The sequence below is a fragment of the Acomys minous genome (genome assembly GCF_964271855.1).
Source record: "Acomys minous genome assembly, chromosome: 12".
In the NCBI taxonomy this organism is placed as follows: Eukaryota; Metazoa; Chordata; class Mammalia; order Rodentia; family Muridae; genus Acomys; species Acomys minous.
The window spans coordinates 82,710,631-82,731,229 of NC_140493.1; the positions used below are offsets into that span (position 1 = coordinate 82,710,631).

Genomic DNA, 20,599 nt, shown 5'->3' on the forward strand with positions numbered 1-20,599 from the left:
CGGTCTATAATAACAGTGTTTGCATCAGAGGAAGGCTAAGTGCACATTTTAGCACTTCCACGGTTCTAACTTAATCGTGGCAGGAAGCTTTTCTGCTGCTGGGAGAACAAGTTGCGTCACTAGAGACATCTGACTCCAGGATCTGGTGTCAATCACTTTGCCTAAGGTCACTACAGATGCTAGGGTGTCTCCTTACAATGTAAAGGCTTTGCCCAACTGACAATTAAGAGGAAACACACAGCACCATAAATAATTGGGAAGGTGGATTAAAGACATACCTTTTCCGGAGCAAAACTGAGAAGAATGCAGGAGCGGGGGAGGGGGCAATTCTAAAGCCAGGCTTTTAGTCCAGTCTCCGGTCACCACCCACAGTGCTGTCTAATTGACTGGGCTCTTTTAGTTTTTGTTTTGCTTGCCTTTCCTAGTGAGTCCGATGTTTCTGTAGGCACAGGAAGTTTCTGGTCTATGGAATGAGACAAGATCTGGAAGAAGGTGACAGTCCCAAGAGCAGCTTCCAAGGGTCACTTGTCAGGGGCTTGGCATTGCACAGAATAGCTCCCCTCTGAGGAGAAGTGTATTTAATAGGACTTGATTTGTTCAGGACACGCTGTGGATCCAGTGGCAAGGCCAGGCCACCTGCTCAGGAGACTTCAGAAACACTCTCCTACAGCCAGCCTGCAAGGTCCTTAAAAATACCTGTGTGGCAAACAATTCAAGTCTCATCTTTACGTCCAGCGTTGTGAGCGCGTCTCAAAACCCTGTTATTCCAGAGTAACAACTGGAAGTCTCCAGAGCGAAGACCAGATGGGCTAGTTCACTACGTCATTCAAAGGAGTCCAAGAGGTTTATTGATGATGTCCCTGAGGAGCATTTACCAGCAGAAAGTTCTTGACACCCTCAGTCAGTAAGTGCTCCCAAATAGATACGTTTCCAATGCATGCAAGGTGGCGGGGGGTGGGGGGCCGTGTCGTGGTGGTGGTGGTGGTGGGGGATGGGGAAGGAAGGCAGAAGCACAAGGTAAGGAAACGGGCAACCACAGATTTCTACCGACAAGCCGCCACCCACCCTGGTTTCTATTTGGAGTGCAGCCGTGATATTTGAAGCACCCGGTGAAAATAAAAACCCTTGAACTTGGAACCGCAGCTACGACGGCATATTTTTAAATGGTTACGAAAGGAGTCTGAGCATTCCGTAGGGTAGTGGCCAAGATTCTCGGGGCTGCTTCGGGCGATGGCGCTTGGGATGGCAGTACCAGGCAGGTAGACAACACCTGTCTCACTGAGCTAGGTCACAAAAAGACAAAGTCAGGAGTGGACCATACAGAAGGTGGCGAAAGTGACCTCTTGGGGGATTACAGGAGTCGTAAAGAGAAAAGTTAACTTCACTAGAAACATTTGAAAGCATTTTTCAGGGAATTTTTTTAAAAGAATTAAGGGAACTTTCCAAGCATAAACGGAAACAAGAGAGTACAGGCAGCATCATGAAGCCCGTGGAACTGCGGCCTGATGACACAGTAGAGTTCAGGGCCATTCCTGGTGTGACTTCACCCTAGCCCAGACTCCGATGGCTCACCACTCCAACACTATTTGGTGTAAATCGCAGAGAGTACGAAACGGGACGATTTAAGGGCAAACTTTCATGAGATTTACGACTTCGTCGTCAGTTCAATTAGAAACTGCACCGAGAAGTTCGATAGGGTCAAGTCACTCAAGTAAATAATTTACAAAAGGTTTAAACACACGTCGCCTGGATTTCCATGCTAACTGGAAAAAAAAAATCAGTTTCTTTCTGGGCTTGTTAAAAAAAAACATGTTCTTGTTGGTGCTCTCTCGTGGCTCGACAGCGAGTTGTTTGGCGACAAACAGCAGAGCTGTCGTTTTTTGCAAGAGAAGGAAGCTCTGAGAAGCAGGAGAGGAGGTGGGAAAGAGTAACGGAGAAGGGCGCTGACCCCAGAAAGGGTGCAAAATGCCGCGTGCGATTACAGGGGCCTACCCGGAGCGCAGAGATCAGAGAGCCACTGTGTGGTCTGCAGCCAAGGCTGTTCTTTGATCTTCATCCTTCAGACTATATCATTAATCTCCCCAGAGGGCTGCCCTTTCCCTCCTCACACACCCAATCCAATCTGGAATCACACCGGGCAAGAAAGGTTGAAGAGAGTGGCACTGCTAACGTGTTTACTTCCCCGGGGCGTGTCACCCACCTCCGTGGGAAGCAAAGATGTTCAAAGCACAGTGGCCACTCGTTTCCAACCAGTTCAGTTTGGGCAAAAAAAAATAGAGTCAGCAAGGGCATAAATGATGAGGTTGCTCAAGATGTTTTGGTTTTAATTACGCAAGGATGAATCACAGTGTCGCCCCTTTGCGTGGTCTACTTTCCTCTGCCACATTTTAAGTGTATTTTGACAGAGGCAAGCTAGACTTATGCATGTCCACATTCAGTTAGACACGTCTAAGCCAATATTACATGCAAAGCAAACAGGTAAATAGTAAGTGTTTATTGGGCACCAAAAAAGCAGCATTTAAAAACCAAGTATGGCCAGGCGTGGTGGCACACACCTTTAGTCCCACCCAGCTCTCGGGGGGGGGGGGGGGGGGGGCAGAAGCAGGCAGATCCCAGTGAGTTCGAGGCTAGCCTGGTCTACAAAGCGAGTCCACCATAGCCAAGGCTAACACAGAGAGACACTGTCTCAAAAAACCAAAAATGAATAAATAATAAAAACCAAGTATGTAAATGGCTACTTGGTTATAATGCTACAATGAAAGCAAGCAAAGTAACAAACAAGAGGTCGGGGAGATGTCTCAGATGGTGTGAATAAAGACCTGAGTTCCTGTCCCCACCACTCAAGCAAAAAACTTAGCTTCATGGAAATAGATGGATCCCTGGACTTTTTTTTTTTTTTTTTTTTTTTGGCTGGCCAGTCTAGCTGAATCAATAAGCTTCAGGTTCGATGATGGATTCAAGGAAAGCTGGAGAGCACTGAAGAGACACACTGTAGTCAATCTTCAGCCTGCCCAGACAAGCAAGCCCATAATCCATCTCTCTCTCTCTCTCTCTCTCTCTCTCTCTCTCTCTCTCTCTCTCACACACACACACACACACACACACACACACACACACACACACACTCACTCACACAGAAAACAAATGTAAGTGTCAAAAATGCTCTTAGTAGAGTGATACGAAGCTTCTATAGATGCGAATTGGGGGGCAGGGTAAATCCTGAAAGGCTTCCTGGAAAGGTATTGAACATGATTCTTGAAGCTGAGACAGCACTTCAGTTGGTACAGTTTGGGTGGAAAGCAAGAGTTTCTTCAGGGGGAATGCTGTTGAAAAATGTACACACACACACAAACACACACCACCACCATCACAACACCACTTATCATGGGAAGGAGAAGAATGTGAATTAAAAGGCAAGTTGATTGCATCAAGGCAAATAAGTGTGTGTGGGGGGGTATGTCTAAATGCACAAAGTCTAGAACAAGATAACCAGAATTCTAGTTTGGGCCCTGAGCTGAGTGACCTTAGACAAGTCCTGAGACATTAAACTTCAGGGTCTTTGTCAGTGAAAATCGGGATACAGAAAGGGATACCTGTCTAGTCCAGATGCTGCCCATGCTATATGGTGAGGTCTCTTTGGACTGTGCAGGAAAGGTAAGGAGATTGCACACATCACCATGGCCTGTGTTGAGGGGTAGGGTAGAGTCCTTTCACCCACCTTCCTTGAGATGAGCTGACTCCAGACATAGCTGAAGCCTAGAACCTCTCACAGGAAGCAAGGTATTCTCTCGGAAGATTCATTTCCTGGTGTTGGCAGAACTCCGTCGCTGTGCATGGACAGACATTACTTTTGCTATCCCAGGGAGGCTCCGGGGAAGCAGCTTTCACTGCTGATTTTCACTCCTGCAGGCAAGGAGCTGGAGTGGTCGCCATGCTCTGTGGAGTTGCTGCAGGGCCTTCCTTCCTATTTCCAGCCTGTGTGCTTTGTCTTCCACACACCAGTTCCAGAACCGAGGGATACCTGCCATTTGCGAAGGTCTTCAGTGTGGAAAGAGAACGGGTTTGTGTCATCTGTGTCCTGGGATGCTACCTGCCAGCACTGCAGTAGATTGGCACCTTTCGGCTCCCTTCCTTTTTTAGTATAATATTGTTTCCTACTGGAAGGGGTCAAGGTAGGGGGGTGAGAACTGATACCAAGTTAAAGTCTCCCTTCCTGAAAGGCCTGGCAGGATCTCTCCTGCCTTTGTGATTAGAAAGAAAGCCCTCACAAAGATGCTTATGTGATCATAGAAATAGCCTTGGTTCAAGAGGTCAGCGTTAGCGAACTCTTCCAACGTCCAGGGCATGGAAAGATGCTGGGAATGGCTAACAGGATGATTGTTGTACACAAATACTGTTAAGATCTGGGAGACTTATTTCTATGTCAGTAGATTTTTTTTTATCATAAACACTTTTACTGTTAATGGTGCTTCAGCTTCTTCTATTTTGATTTCTTCTATTCAGACAGTTGCACTGTCTACTCTAATTTTGTCAAATTTCTCTATAGGGGATATCCAGTTTTGAAACTCCCAGGATACTTTAAAAAATTGGCATAGAGTTATAGCTTAGCTCTATGGTGTCAGGATTTTCAACACACGAAACTTTGTATTCTGGTTAGTTTTTGTCCTCAACTTGACACAACCTACAGTCAACTGAAAAGAAGGACTCTCAATTTAAGAATTGTCTCTATTAGCCAAGCGGTCATGGCTCACGCCTTTAATCCTAGCCCTCAGGAGGCAGAGGCAGGTGGATCACTGTGAGTTCAAGGACAGCCTGGTCTACAAATCGAGTCCAGGAAAGCCAAGGCTACACAAAGAAGCCCTGTCTCAAAACAAAACAAAACAAAACAAACAAAAGAATTGCCTATATTGAATTGACTCATAGGCATGTCCACAGGAGCATTGTCTTGACTACTGATTAATATAGGATGGTCCAGCCCACTGTGGGCAGCACCATCCCTAGGCAGGTGCTCCTGGGCAATATAAGAAAGCTAGTTGAGCATAAGCCAGAGAGTTAGCCGGTAAGCAGCATTCATTCCTGTACAGGTCTGCTTCAGTTCCTGTCATGACTCCTCTCGGTAATGCACTGTGACTTGGAAGTGTGACCCGAAATAAACCCATCCCTCTCCTGATTTGCCTTTAAGCCATGGCGTTTGTCACAGCAAAAGAAAAGGTCACAAGGATACCCAGGAATCTGAATTTCAAATTCCTCCTGTTTTGGATCATTTCAAGCATATTATATTCCTAAGTATAGAATGGATTACCATGTTCCTGTTATTCATCTTTAATAATTCAATCTATGGGCAATCTAATTTGATCCCTATCTCCATTTCTGGTATTTTTTTAATGGCTGACTTCAGATATCACTTCATCTACCGATATTACAATGTGTAGCCGGGCAGTGGTAGTGCAGGCCTTTAATCCCAGCACTCAGGAGGCAGAGACAGGTGGATTGTTGTGAGGTCAAAGCCAGCCTGGTCTACAAAGCGCATCCAGGACAGCCAAGGCTAACACAGAGAAACCCTGTTTCAGAAAAACAAACAAACAAACAAACAAACAAACAAACAAAAATACAATGTATAACTTCAAGGAAGTCCGTTTACAGCATATCTCACTTTTTAAATTATCAACATTTTCTTTATGTGAAATATCTGGTTATCCTGGCATGGCAGGGGCATGTCTTTAGTTCCTGCCCTTGAGAAGCAAAGGCAAGAAAATATCTGTGCATTCCAGCCAGCCTGGTCTGCATAGCGAGTTTCAGGCTAGCCAGGCCTATGTACTGAGATCCTGTTTTTAAAAACCCATACCAAAGCCTAGTTAGTGTTCAAATTCCCCAGGTTCCCTCAAAATTTTTGTTACTCTATCAATGTTTAACCAACACATACCAATTTCACAGATTTGAGGGGGAACTCCGTAATGTTTAAATACGTCTGCTCACTTTGTGGTGTTCAAGTCAAAAATAACCATACTCACGTAGACCACCACATGCTACTTCTGTTTAGTGAGTGTGTGCAGCATTCTTTCTCCCAGTGGTATTTTTTACACACAATACATTGGCAACATCTATAGTCATCCTACTGAACAATTGTCTGGGGAAAAAAATTGTTTCAGTCAAAGACAAAATAAATCTTCCACGTAACTCATGCATCTTTTGTCTGGGCTATTTGTCTTGCAGAACTTCCTGGATTCTGAGTTTTGCTGAATATATTTCCACGCTGTCACTTAAGGGCTGGAAAGATGGCGCGGTGGTTATGAGGACTCGCAACTCTCCTAGGATACCTGAGTTCAGTCTCCAGTGCCTCATGTCAGGCAGCTCAAAATCACCTATGACATTGACTCCAGGGGATCTGAGGCGCTATTCTATTCCCCATGGGTACCTGCACATACGTGGCATGTACTCACACAGACAGACACAGATACATTTAAACAAACTTCGAAAGGTCATTTAATCATCTGTTGATCCCCATGTTTTCATTAACTTATTTGAGTTTGCAACTTACTACGTGCCATTTTACCAATAAGAAGTATGTAATAAATAATATGTTCCCTCACTATGTGTTACATGCAAAATCTTGACCAGAGTAGGATTTAATATTTTCGATAATGATGCAGGCAGTCTGAAGTATCAAGTTTTCCTCCGGAGCACTCACTGTCTAATTGTCTTTCTGTAATATTAGTAGCTATCAGTGGTGGTTGTCCCATCCAATGAATTCATTTGGGATTTTGTTTCTTTATTTTTTAGAACAACTCATGTGGATTTTGAGCACATTAAACCTTAAGGTACTTTTTGCACACTGCTGATCACGGTTTACGAAACACCAATTCCCTCTCTCTCTCTCTCTCTCTCTCTCTCTCTCTCTCTCTCTCTCTCTGTGTGTGTGTGTGTGTGTGTGTGTAGGTCAGTGGAAAACTTGCAGGAGTGGGGTCTCTCTACCATCTGGGCTCTGGAATTAGAATTTGGCCCATCAGACCTGGAGCCAGCACCTTTCTGTCCGTCCTGAACTATCTCACCCACCCAGAGGTTTTCAGCGCACACTTGCTTGAGCCTCAAGAATCATAACCTGAGGTGAGAGGGAGGGAGAGCCCACTGTTTCAGCATTCTTATTATTAAATTCTCCTTAAATATGGAATTAATATATTTATTACTTCATATACTCATCCATTATAATACTGTTTAGAATCTCCATTGGTTGCTGGGATACACGGAGGAAGTTGTGGAGATCTGTGAGCTAGGTGATGGAGCCCACATCCCTGAGCTTGTCAGCTAGGACCTCCTTCTCCATCCCAACCTCCCATGATTGGCCTTCCCTCACGTTACATTCCTCGGTGTTTTCAGGTTCTTTCAGACCTCCTCGTGATTTTTCCAGCTGGTCAATGAGCTCCACCAGCTCCCTTATCCCCTGCCCTGCCACTGCACACACTGCCCTCGGCCCTGCCCCAGTCCTCAATGGTGGGCCATTAGTTTGGGAACCCAGGCATAATGAAAGTATGTTTGTTCCTTACTGGGTTCTTGAAAGTACTGGGAAACCTGGAAGCCTTCATAGGGAGTTGTTCATACCAGCTTAAACAATGCCAGGATCCAGAGGGGGGAAAAGAGAAAGAAAGAAAAACAAAAAACAAAAAACAAAAAACAAAACCACCAACCCAGCCCCTTTCAGCTTGCCTTCCCATTCAGTCTAGGGTGGTAGAGAGTTTGTGAATCTAGTGAACAGCAACATTCCTGGAAAACTGGCCCATTTCGGAGCTTTCTTATGAACTTCGTCCACCTGTCACATTGCGTCTTGGAGGAGAGCCAGGGCAGGCAGGAAATAATAGGCTGCTGCAGGATATACCGGTGTGTGTCGGTGGCCCCGACCCTCCCATTCCTGAACACACATGAGACGGGAATCTGTGAGACGTCACCACTGCTGCGGGTGAGCTTAGAAGGCCACAGAAAGTCCAGCTGGGGGGGGAGGGGGGAGGGAGATGCCCAGAAGGGTGCCAGATTGTTAAACTCAAGGTAGGCTCCTCTTTGGGACTGCAAAACCATCTCTGCAGGGACAGAGTTCTGGCAAAGGCTCAGACACATCCATCTGTTCTCACTAACCTCCTCCTGCACACGTAAGGCTGAGCCTAATGCAGGGTAGAACATCTGAGTTCATCCAACTCCCCCATTTCCCCTGGTCTCCTGGCCAGTCACAGATCTAATTATGATGACATCAACTGGCTAGAATTAGATAAAACTTCCCTTCTCCAACCCTGGACTCCTGGATTCATATTTTGTTTTTAATTTCCAGTGACTTCACTTTGTCCACTTAGGCACCCGCCCCTCCCCCCCATCCTCTTTATTCCTGTCAATGTGATTATCTGTCTCCTCTTAGGAGGTTTTACAAAATCTGTGGGTAGAAACATGAGCTCTTAGATTAACATGAGCAACACTGGCCAAGCCAGAAGTAGTTTACTCTGCCAGCCAAGGAGTCTTAGGTTGTCTCTGGTTGTCATATTAAAACAGTATTTTCTGTTTCTGACATACATAATCTGATCATTTAAAGGAAGTTTATAGATACTTACATTTCCCCAGCTGCTTGACTATAATGGTTTTCTTATGAAATCCCACAGAAGAGATTAATTGCTTTCTCAGGCAGCCCTCTAACCGGTAATAACCCATTGGGAACTCAGTGATGTGATAAAGGTAAGGTTAACCTCTCGGCTGGGTGTAGAGGATATGGGTTTTTTTTTTCACTTCGAAATATGAAAGTATTATTGTTGGCTCTTCATGCTGACTCAGACAGCAGGGAAAGCCTTCCCGGCATGGGCTCCCTTCGGAAACTCTGTATATTTTGCACACTTTGTGAACCCTCGAGTAGGGTAAGTGGCGAGGCCTCCCACCTGAGGAGCTCCAGCAGCCAGGCCCCACCCCCAGACTTCCCTAATAGCCCTAAGTGTCATTTTCTTTTTTCTTTTTTTTAAAGATTTATTTATTTATTTATTTATTTATTTATTTATTTATTTATTAAGCATACAGTGTCTTGCTTGCATCTACACCTACACGTCAGAAGAGGGCACCAGATCTCATTAGAGATGCTTGTGAGCCATCATGTGGATGCTGGGAATTGAACTCAGGACCTTTGGAAGAGCAAACAGTGTTCTTAACCTCTGAGCTATCTCTCCTGCCCCCAAGACTCATTTTCTAATGGCCGTAACTGTCATTTCCAGCACTAAGGTGGGAAGGTGGCCAGACCTTGGCCTACAAGAAAATTCTCAATTACCCCTGAAGAGGAAAAACCACCAATCCCAGAGCTCCCCCAAAGTTCAGGACTTGAAATTCCACACATCTTCTAAGAAATCCTATATAAGGCCTGTCTACTGTTAAATCCCCTGCTGTCTTCTCCCAGGAGCAGAAGCAGCCACCTCTGGATTAGTCCCTCCAAACCCTGGATTCATCCCTCTCAATAAATCTCTTTTATGAGATTTGCTGCCTTGTATAACTCTTTCATTGGAAGAAGCCAAGAAGGGAAGAGGATGAAGTGAAGAAATGGTGGGACACTGAGATGCTCAGCTCAGCTGGCCTTCCATGGGAGCTGCAACACTGTAGCCCTCTCGCTCAGCAAGGCATACAGCAGCTGGAGATAGGTTTCTAGTGAGCTCCAGAAGTAATAGCCATAGGAGAAAGCCCCCAGCCTACAAAATGTCAGATGTCCACCATACACTGAGCTCTTCTCGGAAGCCTGATAGAAGAGGAAACCACAGTAGTATTTAAATTGAACAAAATGGGAGAGTTGTCAAGAAAAGAGGTAAAGGCAAAGTAACACTTAGTGAAAGAAACTAGCATGTCAATAAAGACTTCCATCAGCCTGCAAGCAACAGAAAACCAACTAACCTATAGCCTATGTAAACCGACTAACCCATAGCCTATGTAAACTCACTAACGCATAGCCTATGTAAACCGACTAACCCATAGCCTATGTAAACCGACTAACCCGTAGCCTATGTAAACTCACTAACCCATAGCCTATGTAAACTCACTAACCCATAGCCTATGTAAACCGACTAACCCGTAGCCTATGTAAACTGACTAACCCGTAGCCTATGTAAACTGACTAACCCGTAGCCTATGTAAACTGACTATCCCGTAGCCTATGTAAACCGACTAACCCATAGCCTATGTAAACTGACTATCCCGTAGCCTATGTAAACTGACTATCCCGTAGCCTATGTAAACTGACTATCCCGTAGCCTATGTAAACCGACTAACCCATAGCTTACACAGGTTTACTTGCTAAGGAAATTATCCTTCTAGCTGTCTGTGCTACCTCTCCAACACCTTTTAATCTCACAGCTAAGTCAGTGGCTAGCCCAGAAACTCTATCTGTATCCCTAGAAAGACAATGGGGCTTCCCTTTTTCATTTTGAAGGGGCCGCTTCCACTGCAGGCCCCCTCCATTCCTGTTGACCAGAAGGAATTCCTCACTGCCCTCCCTGAGCTGGTAGATATAAGAGAAAGGAGGACTTAGAATGAGCCACATGAAACTGCCGGTGGCTTAGCATTCAGCAAAGAGACTGTGGTATGGCACAACCTAGGTTCTCTGCTTTCACACCGAAAGGAGAAAGCAAGAAACACTGGGAGAGGAGGTGGTATGGGTGGGCGGGTCATTTTGGCTTGCTTTGCATTTTACAGCTTCCTTTCCTTTTAGGTTCTAGATGGATTTTTTTTTCCTCCCAAGGGGAGAAACTTCATTATGATTAGAGACAACAGATTCACAGATTTGCCTACATAGTATGAAACTTCTCTTCTTATATGGCTGTCAGATTCCGTAGTGCACAATTCAGAAGACAAATTTCTTCCAGTCTCCTTGTATACTATTATTTATTTTCAGTTTTAGTAAATGACTTGGGTTCCCACCATATGTCTTAAGCTGTCTGTTGAGCATTACCCTTGAGTGTCTCAAAGGCAGCTCTGTCCTGGGATAGCCAATTTTTCTCCAAACAAGTCAAAGTGCATGTCTTTTTAAAGTGTGATTCCTACCATTAAGTGACACCAGAATTCACCCAGTGGCTTAAACACAAAGCCTGGAAGCCATAGCTGGTTTCTCCTCCTCCTCTTCCTCTTCCTCCTCCTTCTCCTCCTCGTCCTCCTTATCTTCCTTGTCCTCCTTCTCTTTCTCCTTCTCCTCCTCCTTCTTCTTTTTCTTTATCTTTTTACACTCAGACAACTCCCCAAACCTGTCAATACCATTTCCTAAGCCTTTGTCACACAAGCAGTGGTGTACCAAGACTTTCTCCACTATCAACTAGTATTTGCAGTTTTAACCAAATAAATGGTATAACACTCTTCTCCAAACTCAGGTGGCCCACCTCAGAGTGACACTATGAAGTTCTATTGATGGTGCTCTGTCTCCATGAAGGTCTCCCGAGGATCCTTACTCCACCAATGTCTAGTTGACCTTATATCACAGTATTATCAAAAAAAAAATTCCATTGAAGTTAAGGAGCCAGAAGTAGATAGCCTAAGTGTTGAAAGTAGCCTCCTTCCTTCGAAATGAAACCTCAAGAAAATGAAGTATCTTTCTTGTGATATATCCCCCAATTCTAACAGATATCAAGTATAGTCGGGCCTTTGATAAATTGCTCATTGGGCGTTGGGAAAATAAGAAAGGTGTAGAAAAATACTTATCCCATTCTTAAATTCAGAACCATCTTTAGTGATCATACTTACTGCTCGTTCAAGCTTTCCATCTTTGCAATAACTGGGACACTTTGGATCAACCAAAGTCAGGAGCTATGTGAAGAGGTTTGTGCTGCTGCCACTGGAGGGATGACTACTACTTCCCTTTCTGGCATTACAACCCAAAGAAAACGCTTTAATTCTTAAAACTGCAGTAGGTATTAGAGGGGAAACAGCATTCAAAATCTCCACTTGTCACTTATCACGTTATGATTTCCCCCAGTTTGCTTGACTGTGCTCGCTTCTGTTACTCATCTGTAGTCTGGAGACACTGATACCAGGAGAGCAGAGGAGTCAGGATGATAACATGAGAGGAATGTTGAGCAGGGCTCCCAGGATAGAGGAGACATTCGTACAGCAACCATTGTTGCTTCTTTAGCACCAACAGACGGATCATCCTGGTCTCTTGCAACACTTTCAGCATCTGGGGAACGTACCCACCCATTCACTAATGAATCAGAAACTCTGAGAACTGAACTCGCGCTTCTTGTTGTGTTAAATGATGAGTCAGTGTAGAAATGTTTGGCTTGCTCTGAGTGTGTGGTTTGAGATTCTAGGGTTTGGTTCACAGCGCTGACACCAGGCAGTTCACGACTTTCAATAGCTCCAGTTCTAAGGAGTCCGTCTCCCTCTTCGGGCATCCATGGGCATCAGTACACACATGGTGCATATACACATAAGCAAGAGCGCGCACACATACACACAAAAATGAAACAGAGAAATCTTTGAAAATAAAGAGTTCTCTGTTCTGAGGGTTGTAAAAGTAATCACACAGCCCCTCCCCCCATCTGTTCCAAACTGTATCTCTGCTACAGAGCACATTCCTTCATTTGTCCATGCATGCATGCAATGAGCACTTTACTGTCTATTAGGAGCATGGGCCTCCAGGTGCCTGCTCTAAAGAGGCTTGTATTAGGGGGAGGGGAAAACAATACAATGAACAAGGAAATCTAAAATGTTGACGTGTGTAATGGATAAATTAAAGCTAACAGATGAAAAGGTAAAACCTCAAGGGAGGGAGGGCAAAGTACTTTAACTGAGTAGTTAAGGACGGTCTTTGTAGTTGTATGTTGTACGGAGGCTCTCAAGCAGAAACAGTCTTCTTGTATGTGAAACTTAAGACAAGTATGGTTGATACACAAGAAACAAATGGTGGGAAGACTGGGGTGGGGGTGGGGGTGGGGATTGTGTCAGAGCATCCTTGAAAACCAAGGAAGGTGAGAGAGTAACACACTGTCAGGTTACTATGTAGTTTGAAGCAGGAAAGTACAAGATATGATGAACATCTTCATGAAAGCACCCGATCCGCCAAGAATGAGGGTGGGTTGAGGGTGTATGTCTGAAGCAAAGCTGAAGGAATGTGTTGGTGGTGTGGCTATGAAGGGTTGAATGAAAAGCAGATTATAAGGGACACTTGCCTGTCTCTTAGCTTGAACAACTGGATGACGCTGTTTCTGAGCTGGGGCCTAGGGAAGGAAGGCACAGGTGGGAGGGAGATGCCAAACTTTAAAAGATGAGGCAGGAAATCGGCTGGCAAAAGAGATTAAAGGACAACCAGTGGAGAGATGGAGGACAGAAGGAGGAGAAAGGGCATTTTCAGAAGGGAAGAGAATTACATTGGAGGTGACAAGAGGGGAATGAGATGATGACAGAAAAGTCATCACTGGATCATACAACACAGAGGACTTTGAACTCTGACTCAACGGCTTGTAGAAATAGCAGAGACAAAACAGAGAATGTCGTTAGTGGGAAGGTTTAGTAGTTTTGCTTTGATGTAACAATAATTAAAGCAAAATGCAAGAGTCTAGAATATTCCTCTTTTATTTTGAGATGGAAGGCAGTACTATACACCTGTTTGCCTGGAGGAAGGTCCACAAACGGGGGGGAAGGGGCGGGGGAGGGAAGCCAGGCAGGGAGCTGTGCACATGGGAGTTTCGCACTAACATCCCAATTTTTCTCTAAATCTAAAACTGTTCTACATTTGCTCTTAGCTAAAACAACAGGAAGTGGTTAAAAACTATTATAAAAAATAAAGGGATTCTTTTTAAAAAGAAAAGAATGAGATATAAAAAAAGGAACATTCAGGACCCAAAATATTGTTTTAAAGTTTTTATTGCCAAAACCTTGATGGAAGAAAAAACCCCATAGATTTATCTGTCAGTGAACATTCTTTTTTTATTTATGAATAGCAAAATAAATTTTAGTACATCCAAGAGTTTAACAACACAATGGGTATTTCAATACTTTCATCATTATAATGACTGGGAAGGAGGATTTATGACTCCTGGTTTATAAGACAAGGAAACTGACACTAGGAAAAGGCTGGCCCCATTGAAAACTCACTACGGCTCTCCAAGAGAATCCATAGAGGGCAAAGCTCAGGTTTTCCACACCACGTTAGGATCTTGGGCACATTGCTCACCAGGTTTTTATCTTAGTGACCAGTCCTCTGCTAGAGGGTGACATGATAACAAGAAAATATTACGAGGCCCCTTCCTATGCAGATGGTTTTTTAAAATTCTCTGCGTATATTCTTGGGAATAACATGAGAGAGGTCGGGAGCATTTGCCAAGGAGACAAATGTGTGGGCAGCCGAGAGAGATCTGAGAGCTCGCCCCACACTGTCCGCTCTGTGTTGCTCGGAGGGTCTGTTTACAGCAACGTGCTCTGTGTTGGAATCTTCCACGTTGCTCCATGAGGTGTTGACAGCGTCTTCTTTGCTCTTCTGCATGTGTTCAGTGAATAAAGCTGCTTTAAATCTGAGTAGTTCCCCTCTCTCTTCCCAAGGAGTCCCATCAGGCACACTTTTAAAAGGCTGAGTCTCCAAATGACAGAATATTCTTGAGAACCCCTTTCAAGTTTAGTTATCCAATTGCACTTTTTTCCCCCAGTCTTTTGCCTAGTTTGGTCTTGTAACAGAGCCTAGTCCCTCTTCAGGTCTAGAGTGAGTATCATTCACTCAAGAGTAGCCTCAGGGTGCTCTGCCATTCCTGATGATGGGGTGAGTCTATTGAGAATGGTTACATAATCCTCAGATACTGAGATAAATGCACACCCCAACCCTGCTTCTCATGGGACCATGACTGATCTGCATCTGTTCTTCATAGATGACTGACACGTCATCTGTGTTTTCCATGAATCATATTCCTCTATATTTTATACTGGTGATCCTAAGGGAAGCATCTCTGTTGATATGGTTGAAAGCCATGACCCTGAAATCAAAAGACCTGCATTTCAAAATCTGGCTTTCCCACCTAGTGGGATGTGAAGTAATCTAAATCAATCTGTTTATATTTTAGTTTCCTCACTTGCAAAAAGGCGATGAAGAACACCAGTGTCCCGGGATGCCTAGTTACCATATCTACAGCTGTGATGATATGGCCTGACTATAAACAAGCCAACAACCTGGGGAGGAAAGGCCCTATTTCCCTTGTATGTCCACATTACAGTCCACCATCATCAAAGGAAGTCAGGACAGAACTCACACAGGGCAGGAACCTGGAGGTAGGAGCTGATGCAGAGGCCATGGGGCGGGGCGTGCTGCCGACTAGCTTGCTCCTTATGCTTGCTCAGTCTGTTTTCTTATAGCACCTAGGACCACCAGCTCTGATGTGGCATGGCCCACAATGGGCCACAGCAATCGCTAATTAAGACAAATGGACTACAGACTTCCTTACAGGCCGATCTTATTTTCTCAACTGACAGTTGTCTTCCCAAGTGACTCTAGCTTGTGCCAAACTGATATAAAATTAGAAAGCACATGGAGTTCTTATAAAAAAAATTGGGGAGGGGTTCCCATCTTGAATCTCTGAGAGCTCACAAATGCATTTTTTGTGAGTTATATTTTCCTCATGACGTAGTTTTTACTCCTCTTTACCTTTTGCCTGTTTGCTTCCATTTAATTTCTTTTGCAAATTTTATTTTTCCTAAGACAACCACAGAAATCAGGGGTAAGGGATCCAGGAAGTAATAGTCTATGAGAGTCAACATGAGTTCGTGACAAATGTCGGTGATGTAAAGATCAAAATTGATGAAGCATAAGGATCTCCATTAATTTGGATATTTAGAGATTAGGAAGTCATTAATGATGGATTATCATGCCTACAGAATTTAGTGGATTTAAAAAGATACAGATATCCATAATAATCTGAGAGCATGTTTGCTCATTAGGTAGAAATGACCATTCCAAGATGTAAAATTATTTTTAAGCCAGGCGGTGGTGGCACATGCCTTTAATCCCAGCACTCGGGAGGCAGAGGCAGGCAGATCGCTGTGAGTTCAAGGCCGGCCTGGTCTACAAAGTTAGTCCAGGACAGACAAGGCTACACAGAGAAACCTTGTCTCGAAAAACCAAAAAAAATATTTTAAAATATTTTATACACAATAAAAGCATAATGTACAACTTTAATAAACAAACATAGATGTTGAGAACTGTCTACCTTGTTAAGGATACAGCTAAAACATTAGCAGAAAGAAATTATAATATTTCAAACACTTCATGATGAAGGGATAGGATACAATTAATAGCTATAAAAGATAGGTATAGTTGAGTTTTTAAAACAAAGATATATATAGGTTGGAGAAAGAGAGCAAGGAGATCAAAAGAAGCTGAAAATAGATGTGGGGTGTCTATAGAACAGTTATAGATGTCTAGGCTTTCAGGATTGTTAGGCAGTATCTACTATTCTTATCTATACCTATGATCAATTTAAAATTTTTAAAGAAATATTATTTTGGTCAAAGATTAGTTGGCTTATGCCATCTATATATTTAAGCTGCAGTGTCATAAATATTCAGATATGTCATTCAGAGCTATTTTGTTGGACAAAGCCAGTCACTTCATAAATGTTAATGAGGCCCAGTGCTAGTGAAAAGGCTTTCTGCCCCATCTTCAAAAGACTCCCAAGAATAAGCTTCCAACACAGTCACCAGTCGGCCTAGCCCACATTTTAAGGTGACCACAAACAGCAGCCTGTGTTACTGATTACGTCCATCAAAAGAGCATCTCCCCTGTGAGTGAACTTACTAACAGTCTATCTGAGCTTAAAATAACATGGGAGTAATGTCCGTTATACCAGTATCATGCCATATGCACCTTGTTAGTTATTTTAACTCATGTGTGTATGTGCATGTGTTTATGTGTATACTACATGTATGCAAGTGTCTATAGAGGCCAGAGGAGGGCACTAAGTCTCCCAAAGCTACAATTACACAGGGGTGTGAATTGAGAACTGAACTCGGGTCCTCTGGAAGGGCAGGAAACACTCTTAATCACTGAGCCATCTCTCCAGACCTTCCATGTTAAATTTTATGTCTCACTATTTGTCTGCAAGTTTGTCTACATTCTTCAATATCTTAAAAGACTTGGCAAATTGTAGCCAATTTTTGTCCATTGTCAAATTATTCCAAAATGTGTTTCACATTTGTGTTTTGTATATTGTCATTCATCTTGAAACCAATGGGTATCTGAGTGGTTCACTTTTAATTGTTGTTTTCATTATTTTTTTTAATGTGCATGGGTGTTGTGCCTGTATGTAGTTCCCACGGAGGCCAGAAGAGGGTGTCAGATATGCCCCACCCCCATACCTGAGACTGACAGCACAGAGTGAACTATTGTGTGGGTGCTGGGAAATGAACCCTGATCCTCTGGAAGAGCAGCCAGTGGCCTTAACTGCTGAGCCATCTCTACAGCCCCAAGGTTTCTTCATGCAAAGAACAACATCAAAAGTCTATCTAATTAATGTTACCATGGTAACGCTTTTTTAAAAACTGCCTTTAGCTCTCCTTCGGTGGTCTAGGACAATTTGATACTGTTGGGCCAAAACATTCATTGGAGGTTGACCTAGTTGGATATCTTTCTTTTTCTCTCTGTTCTAATTCTGAGGAATAGAACAGCACTTTAATTTGTCATCTCCAAAATAAACAACATCAAACTTAACCATTTCAATCTGTTCCAGATATTAGGCCCCATTTGGAATGAGAAGGCGTCCTCTCAGCAGAATAAAGTTTGGCTCATTAATTTTCAAGTTGGACCGAGATATATTCAGTGTGTACACAGTCCGTCTTCGGTGGATCTAGCCATTGCTTTGGTTTTTCCATTCTTCAACGGGGCCAGAATTCTTCAGAAAAGCAAAACAAAACAAAATAACTCACTGGGCCTGAGGAGATGTCTCCAGTGCGCAGCCTTCTACACAGGAATGTGCCTTGCATACCAAAGAGAAATGATTAATTTAGGGCTGGGGAGAGAGCCCTGGGGAGATACTGGACTTGCATGAGGACCTGAGTTTTATCCCATTGACTCATAGAAAAGCCTAGAAGGGTTTTGTTGTATCTGTAATCACTGTGCATAGGAAGAAGAAAGGCAAATCTTAGGGAGTCACTGGCCAGACTGCAGACCCAGTTGGTGAGCTCCAGGTTCAACGAAAAGTACCTGTTTAAAAACAAAGGATGGGGAAGTGATTGAACAAGACAGCTGATATCAAGCTCTGGCCTTCATAGCCACCCACATAGCTGAACATGTGAACTTGTGCGCATACACACATACACACACGCCACACACACACACACACACACACACACACACACACACACACACACACACACACACCTCATCCCTACCTCTTCTCCCCCACTCCTCAGAAGAGGGGATCCTCCACTCACCCACCCCAGCTCATCAACTTGCACCAGGACCTAGCATATCCTCCTCTTCTGTGGCCTGGCAAGGCTGTCCTTCCAGGGAGAAGTAATCAAAAAGTGGGCAAAAAAAAGTCCATGTCAGAGAAAGCCCCCACTACCCTCAATAGAGGACCCACATGAAACCCAAGTTACCCAACAGCCACATCCCCGCAGGGACCCTAGGTCCAGTCCATGCAAGGTCCTTGATTGGTGCCTCGGTCTCAGCAGGCCCCTGTGGACCCTGGTTAGATGGCTCTGTTGGTCTCACAGAGGCAAAAGGACAAAGGGCCTGTAGAGAAAAGAGAAACTGTGGGCAGAGCATTTCTGTGACAAGCTGGAGACCTAACTCAGGGTAGGGCTCCTTGGGGGCGGTATGAGAGGGACTCTAGCAGAGACTCCTAGTAGCAGGGGTCATAGAGACTGAAGAGGACACCCTCTAACTAGACAAGTCTCCTAGTAGAGGGAGGGGAAAAACAACGCACCCACAAAAATGTGATCTCAAGATTCACCCTTCTTACAAGATGAACAGGGACAAAGATAGAGCAGAGACTAGGGGAATGACCAATCAATGCCTGGCCCAACCCAAGACACACCCATGGGAGAGAACCAAACCTTGACACTATTAATGATACTCTGCTATGCTTGTAGGCAGGAGCTTAGCAGAGCTGTCCTCGGAGAGGCTCCACCCAACAGTTACCTTGAAGCAGATGCTGAGACTCACAGCCAAACATTGGGCGAAGCACAGGGAGTCTAGTGGAAAAGTGGGGGCGGGGGGGGGGGAGAAGAAAAGGACCTGGAGGTGACAGGAACTCCACAAGAAGTTCTCTGTAATTTTAACTGTTTGACACAGTATTTCCTCAGCTGCAGATGCTACACTACAAGTTGTAATTATGACCCACACTTTACATCTAGAGCTCAGCACTTTAGAAATGGAACACCCGCTGTGCTGTGCTGCAGTCTAATCAATCTGAGTGCTCCATTAGACTTCAGAATAATCAGACACGTCACTGTCGCACAGAAGGCTGCTGCTGTTCAGTGTCAAAGCTTCTACCACAAACAGGAAAGTCTACTTCCACGGTAGTCACAAGTCCAGCTTTGGAAAATCTGGTCCTAATCCCAGACTAACTTCCTCTGTGATAATTGCTAACATAACAGCGTAACACACTGACCTTGTTAATGGAAACCCTGATTTCGGAAAATCCATCACGTACCCAGATGCTTTTTGTCGCTAAGTGGGGCTCTTACTTATGCAAATAGCAAAGGCTACGCTTCTTAAGGCCCAAGGCAGGACCAAGCGGCGTCCCCCGCTAGATGAAGAGACTGATTAGAACTATAAGCATATTTATATTCTAACCCAGAATTCCTCACGCCTCCAGTCTGCGTTGCACCTGGAAACCACTGAAGTGATTTTTGTTCCGATAAAGGCCGCTGGAGAGGAACTTGTAATTGACCAAATCATGGTAAGGTGAGATGAGTCAGCCAAAGGGTCCCTCAGCAGTCGGCCTTGCAATCAAGGAGTTGCAGTGAACGGGAAGCGAGGAGGGGCTGCACAATTGCAAGCATTCTCGAGAATACTTCTTCAGCATGCGATGCCGATCTATTTCAGAACATTAACTGTGGGGAATTGTTTATACCTTTGTCTGTCCTTCCAGTTAGATCACAATTCCCTTGACCTGAGAGTGAGTCTAATTCCCCAATGGCTAGCAGTTGTTGGTCAGAAAAAAAGTTACTCAATATATGAATATTCAAAAGATTAATAACTCTTGTGGAAGAGACATTTGGGGCACTGAAATCTGGGTGCTTTTTAAATTCCAAGGAAGCCATTAAACTAATATAATCTTAACATGAATTGCTGGTTTAAGAGTAACCTTGTAACAACACGAGTACACTTGGTTAACAAACAACATCAGAAACTGTATTTTTTTTGTGCCAGGCATGATGGCTCTGACTGTAATTTCAGCAGTTGGGAGGTCAAAGCAAGAAGATTCCAGGTTTTTGGGCACCTTAAGTTACATGGTGAGCTCCAGGCCATCCTGTGCTACATGGCAAGATGCTGACTCAAAAGAAAAAGAGAAAGAAATAACACATTCCCAGGTTTACCATCAGAGGGTAATAAAAAGGTGTATTTTCATTCTAGGATATGCTGTCTCGATTGCAAGCCCTTCCACTGGCTCGTGACTTG

General features: G+C 44.1%; 1 long non-coding RNA gene across 2 annotated transcripts in view; it reads left to right on the forward strand.

The window, feature by feature from the left end:
• Window positions 1-374: 374 nt before the first annotated feature.
• The window catches only part of LOC311609760, a 33,371-nt gene continuing 13,146 nt past the window's right edge, over window positions 375-20,599 (forward strand). Inside the window, exons 1-2 of one of the 2 annotated variants that reach the window (XR_014783496.1) lie at window positions 384-682; window positions 771-904. This is a non-coding gene — a long non-coding RNA (uncharacterized lncRNA). Of the gene's footprint in view, window positions 905-20,599 lie in introns of both variants that reach the window. The other variant, XR_014783495.1, reaches the window with a different exon arrangement.